The sequence below is a fragment of the Hyperolius riggenbachi genome, chromosome 7 (assembly GCF_040937935.1).
Source record: "Hyperolius riggenbachi isolate aHypRig1 chromosome 7, aHypRig1.pri, whole genome shotgun sequence".
NCBI lineage: Eukaryota > Metazoa > Chordata > Amphibia > Anura > Hyperoliidae > Hyperolius > Hyperolius riggenbachi.
The window spans coordinates 78703881-78709880 of NC_090652.1; positions in this window are offsets into that span (position 1 = coordinate 78703881).

The following is a 6000-nucleotide window of genomic DNA, read 5'->3' on the forward strand; positions in this document are numbered from 1 at the left end:
ATAAAAAATTATATAAATTTGCATAAACTCGGAAGTATTTGCATCTTATTGATCATCCCTATTCTACACAGAAATGACTAGATAAGGTGATTTTTTTTCTGAGGGAATGTGAAGATCAACTTTCATTTTCTTACATAAAACTTTGTGTTGTTTTTTGTGCGTTGTAAAAAATACAATTAGCAAACGCAGAGATGGGAATGAGGCCTAAGGCTCGTTACCACAATTATTTTGCGTTAATCTACCAACGACTGGTGATGGAGGGATGAGCGGTCGTTTTCACGATCTAGCGAGGTCGGTATGAGTGCACGATTAGGCAAATGACACTTTTTGTCGTGTGGCAACAATGACCGTTACATCGGATCAGATTTTTAAAGGGGAACTAAAGAGAGAGGTATATGGAGGCTGCCATGTTTATTTCCTTTTAGGGCCCGTTTCCACTATTGTGGTGCGAATCGTCACGGTAAAAAGTCGCAAGCGGATGCGGATTTCGCATGTGGGTGTATGCAAATTTTCATGCGAATTCGCATGGATGACGCATGGATGACAATGTATGCGAATTTAACCATGGCAGTGCCTGTGTGCTTTTCCATTGATTCCATGCAAATTTGCATGCAAATTCGCATGAAAATTCACATACCAAACCCGCATGCGATTTCCCTATTAAATACATTAGCAGCAATTTGCATAGCGGTGTGCGGGATGCGAATTCTGACGGCTCTGCCGTGCAGATTTCTCCCGCACAGAAAAACGCTCAGGATTAGTCACTACAAGTGGAAACAGGACCATCCACTTGTATTGGCTATGCGAATCTGCATGCAGGAAATGCATGCAGATTCGCGATAGTGGAAACGGGCCCTTAAGCAATACCAGTTGCCTGGCAGCACTGCTGATCCTCTGCCTCTAATACTATTAGCCATAGCCCCTGAACAAGCATGCAGCAGATCAGGCGTTTTAGACTTTAACCACTTTACCCCCGCCCGTACGAATTTCTCCGTCCCTTTTTCTATCCTTTAACCCCCAGGGACGGAGAAATCCCTACTTTCCGCGCTCCCGCCGCTGCCCGCGCTCCAGCTCGCTGTAGCGTGCACTCCCGCTCGTAAACACGCCGCCCGCCGCTCGCCCGGAGATCAATGAACGGGAAAATCCATTCCCGTTCGTTGATCTAAGCCCCGCAATGATCCGCTGCTTTTCCGCTAAGTAGCGCGATCATTGTGAAAAAAAAAAAATCTTACCCAGCCTCCTAGTACTTCCTCCAAGCGTCCAGAAGGACGCTTGAAGGTCGCATTAAACAAAAAGTTATTGTTGCCATCTTGTGGCCAAATAGTAAAACTACACCCTAAATCATTTTTCACATACAAATTCATTACTTATACACAAAAAATTAACTCATTACCTCCCACACTCCCCATTTTTTTTTCCAATTAAAAAAAAATTAAAAAATGTACAATTAAAAAAAATACATAATAATATAATAATAATAATAGTTACCTTAGGGACTGAACTTTTTACATTTTTATGTCAGGAGGGTACAACACTGTTACTTTATAAACTATGAGCTTGTAATTAGGGATGGACGCAAAACTGAAAAAAATGCTTTATTTCCTTTATTTCCCATAAAATATTGGCGCCAAACATTGTGATAGGGACATAATTTAAACGGTTTTATAACCGGGACAAATGGGCAAATACATTTCATGAGTTTTAATTACAGTAGCATGCATTATTTAAAAACTATAATGGCCGGAAACTGAAAAATATTTAATTTTTTCCCACATTTTTCCTATTTTCCCATTAAAACATACTGTATTTAGAATAAAATAATTCTTGGCATAATGTCCCACCTAAAGAAAGTCTAATTGGTGGCAGAAAAAACAAGGTATAGTTAATTTCATTGTGATAAGTAATGATAAAGTTATAGACGAATGAATGGAAGGAGCGCTGAAAGGTGAAAATTGCTCTGGTGCTCAAGGGGTAAATCCCCTCAGTGGTGAAGTGGTTAAAGTCAGATCTGACAAGACTAGCTGCATGCTTGTTTCTGGTGTTATTCAGATACTATTGCAGAGAAATAGACCAGCAGGGCTGCCAGGCAACTAGTAGTGATTAACCTCCTGGGCGATAATCCCGAGCTCAGGGTATGTCGCGCAGGAGGAGTTCTCAGGCCCTGGTGGGCCGATTTGCGTAATTTTTTTTTTGTTACACGCAGCTAGCACTTTGCTAGCTGCGTGTAACGTCCGATCGCCACCGCTCGCCGCTGAGGGGTGGATCGGGACTCCCTCTGACGTCACGACGTCCATGACGTCGGTGACGTCATGCCGCCCTGTCGCCATGGCGACCGGGTAAGCCCAGCAGGAAATCCCGTTCTGAACGGGATTTCCTGCTTACTCTAATCGCTACATGCGTAGCGGCTATCATGTAGCGAGCCCTAGCGAGCTACATGATATAAAAAATAAAAAATTTAAAAAAAAAGTGCTGCGCCCCCTCCTGGGCGATGTAATTAAATCGCCCAGAGGGTTAAAAGGAAATAAATATGGCAGCCTCCGTATACCTCTTACATCAGTTCCCCTTTAAGTTCTCCAATGACTCCCGCGCAAAGCTCCGTGTTTCAACTCTCATTCGTGTTGTGTATTCCCGCTGGCAGGAAGATGGATCAGGGAACACTCGTCGGTGACGGACATCGCTGTGATCCATCTTCTTACGTTGTTAAGTGAGTATTTAGCTTAATACTTACAATTAAAAAAAAATAATAATAATTTCCTTTATCTCTCAGGGTAGGAACACACTAGGCAGGAACGCTAGCATTGCAGAAAACACAGCAAAAATGCACATAATGCAAGTCAATGGGCCACATGAAAAAAAACATATCTTTGCGTTCTGCATTTTGCGTTTTTAAAAATGCTGGTCTTGCTGCATATTTTTCCAAAACGCAAAATTAAAAAAAAAAACGCATTACAAATGCAAAAAAAAAAAGTACTAAAATGCAATACCTCTGCGTCACCATTGACTTTCATTAGGTGCTTTTTTGGAATTTTTGTATGCATATTGTATGCATTTTTAATGCCTTTAAAAAAAAACAAAAACAAGTTTGATGATGTATTTCCGCTTCCTGTTGACGTCCTAGTAATTTGCATAAAACATAAAAAAGCATGCAAAACGCATATGCTATTTTTCATTTGCGAACTGCAAACGCATTGAAATGCACGCAAAATGCAAGAAAAACGCATGTCGGGAACAAAACCGCAAAATGCAAACGCACGGAAAACGCACTAAAAACGCACAAATGCATATGCAGCAAAATGTTGCCTTTCCCGCACTGCCTAGTGTTCCCAGCCTCAGAGACGCAAACTAGGAATGTTGTTTTAGCAGCTTGTATCCTTGTAACTGATGCACACCATTTGTTCGCCTTCAAAGGCAAAATGCTCAGCCAGGAGTGCGGAGATTCTTCATTGCGGGGGCGACAAAGTAATATTTTACTTTTGCATCAAAGAGTACAAACCAGACAGAGAGACAGTTTTGATTTCAAACAGAATCAGTCTGAAATGCACATGGTTGTGCATTGATCAGTCAGTCAGTACCCCCCGCTGCGCTATGGATCGGGGAGTTTTGATAGTTAGTCGATTCAGTCAGAAGTTGCGCTGTGTGCGACCAACTTTTGTGGGCTTTATTTCCTGATCTTTTAATGATTGCTGGATATGTGCACAAATGTGTAGTAACGAACGAGCATTTTTCTCACCCTTCTTCTTCATTCTGAAGTGATGGAGGTGATCCAATAGTTTGTCTTTCACCTAAAAATATTCAGTACAGTATAAAGTAATATTCTACTGAATAAGCTTTGTTCATATTAGAATGCTTAGTGTGGTTTGCCTTCTTAAAGGGACACTTAAGTCAAACAAAAAAAATGAGTTTTACTCACCGGAGGCTTCCAATAGCCCCCTGCAGCTGTCCGGTGCCCTCGCCGTCTCCCTCCGATCCTCCTGGCCCCGCCGGCAGCCACTTCCTGTTTCGGTGACAGGAGCTGACAGGCTGGGGACGCGAGTGATTCTTCGCGTTCCTGGCCACAATAGCGCCATCTATGCTGCTATAGCATATATCATATACCATATAGCAGCATAGAGAGTGCTAATGTGTCTGGGAACGCGAAGAATCACTCGCGTCCCCAGCCTGTCAGCTCCTGTCACCGAAACAGGAAGTGGCTGCCGGCGGGGCCAGGAGGATCGGAGGGAGACGGCAAGGACACCAGACAGCTGCAGGGGGCTATTGGAAGCCCTAGGTGAGTAAAACTCATTTTTTTTTGTTTGACTTAAGTGTCCCTTTAAAACAGAAAGTTTTTGCAATAATTCAGGTTCAAGTGTATAACTGTGGTTACCCACAATGCACCACTGCTGAATATGCAAATTATCTCTTTATGCCCCTGAAGCCAGGCTATAAACAAGCGGTGCATTTTTTTCAGTTTTGCGTCCATCCCTAATTACAAGCCCATAGTTTATAAAGTAACAGTGTTATACCCTCTTGTATTTTTTTTTTGTATTACAAAAAAATAAATAAAATGGGGAGTGTGGGAGGTAAGGAGTTAATTTTTGTGTGTAAAACTAATGTAATTGTATGTGAAAAATTCTTTAGGGTGTAGTTTTACTATTTGGCCACAAGATGGCAACAGTAACTTTTTGTTTAATGCGACCTGCAAGCGTGCAGGAAGTACTAGGAGGCTGGGTACGTTTTTTTTTTTCACAATGATCGCGCTGCTTATCGGAGAAGCAGCGGATCATTGCGGGGCTTAGATCAACGAACGGGAATAGATTTTCCCGTTCATTGATCTTCGGGCAAACGGCTGGCGGCGTGTTTATGAGCAGGAGTGCGCGCTAGAGCGAGCGGGAGCGTGGGCAGTGATTTCTCCGTCCCTGGTGGTGAAAGGATGGAAAAAGAGAAATCTGTACGCGTGGGGGTAAAGTGGTTAAAGATCCCCCGTACACCGGCAGTGCCAATAAAATAGCAGGTGCCACTATTATAGCAGCAATTTTCATAGAGATTGGCCCCGCGCCCGCTATTTTATCAAGTTACTGTTTATAGTTGCTAATCGAGGCTGTTAACATTGCTGCCTATGGCGATGCTGTTTTTATCAGGTTGCCCTTTTTACCTGCTTTGCCCCCACATATATGCAATTTTTTCCTGCTTAATATCATTTTTTCCTAAATTGGAGCGACTCCTATGCATGCCTGTACAGCAGAGCACACAGAGACTGGTAGTTCCACTGTAGCTGTAGAGCTATATGTTGTGCTGCCCTGCTTCATTTTATGGCAGATTTTATCGCTTGTAGCTATAAGACGTCCAGTGAGCATCTACTCCTGCCAAGAGGCAGTAACATTTTTATATCTTACATTTTGCAGATGTCTGGCTCTACCTCCTTTCTGACAGCTCTCATTACTCTGTAGTTGTGTGTACACTTCGAAAACAATACACCTCCAGCAAGGCTTTCAAAACGAAAGACTTCAAATATTATGAAATGTTAAATGTCGCTGTGGTATATGGCATAAAAAGGACAGACTAGTCCCCAGGATTCAGTGGTATAGCTACAGACTTGGGGTACCCCACCTCTGTTCCTTCCAGTGTTGGCCCCTGTTGCTGCCGGTTAGAGTAGTACCTTCCCACTATACCTTCTCTAATTAACCTGTTGTGCCTTCTATAGCCATATTCCAATTTCCATATAAAGGGAAACAAAAAACAACCATATCCTCTAAGGTGTGCCACAACACCCACATAGACTTTATACCAATACAAGGATATGTATATCAAAAATATTGAAGAAACTTGAAGAATTTATATGCAAAAATACAAAAAGTCTTTATTGAATACAACATTTTTGCAAAAATGTTCATCAAAGGTATCCTTCAGGAAACATTTTCCATAGCAAAGAATGGCGAACATACAGCAGTGATTAACATCAAGATTAGTGCAGTTGTAAATATTGAGGCGACAACATCAACTTGTTTCGGGATAGACCCTTCA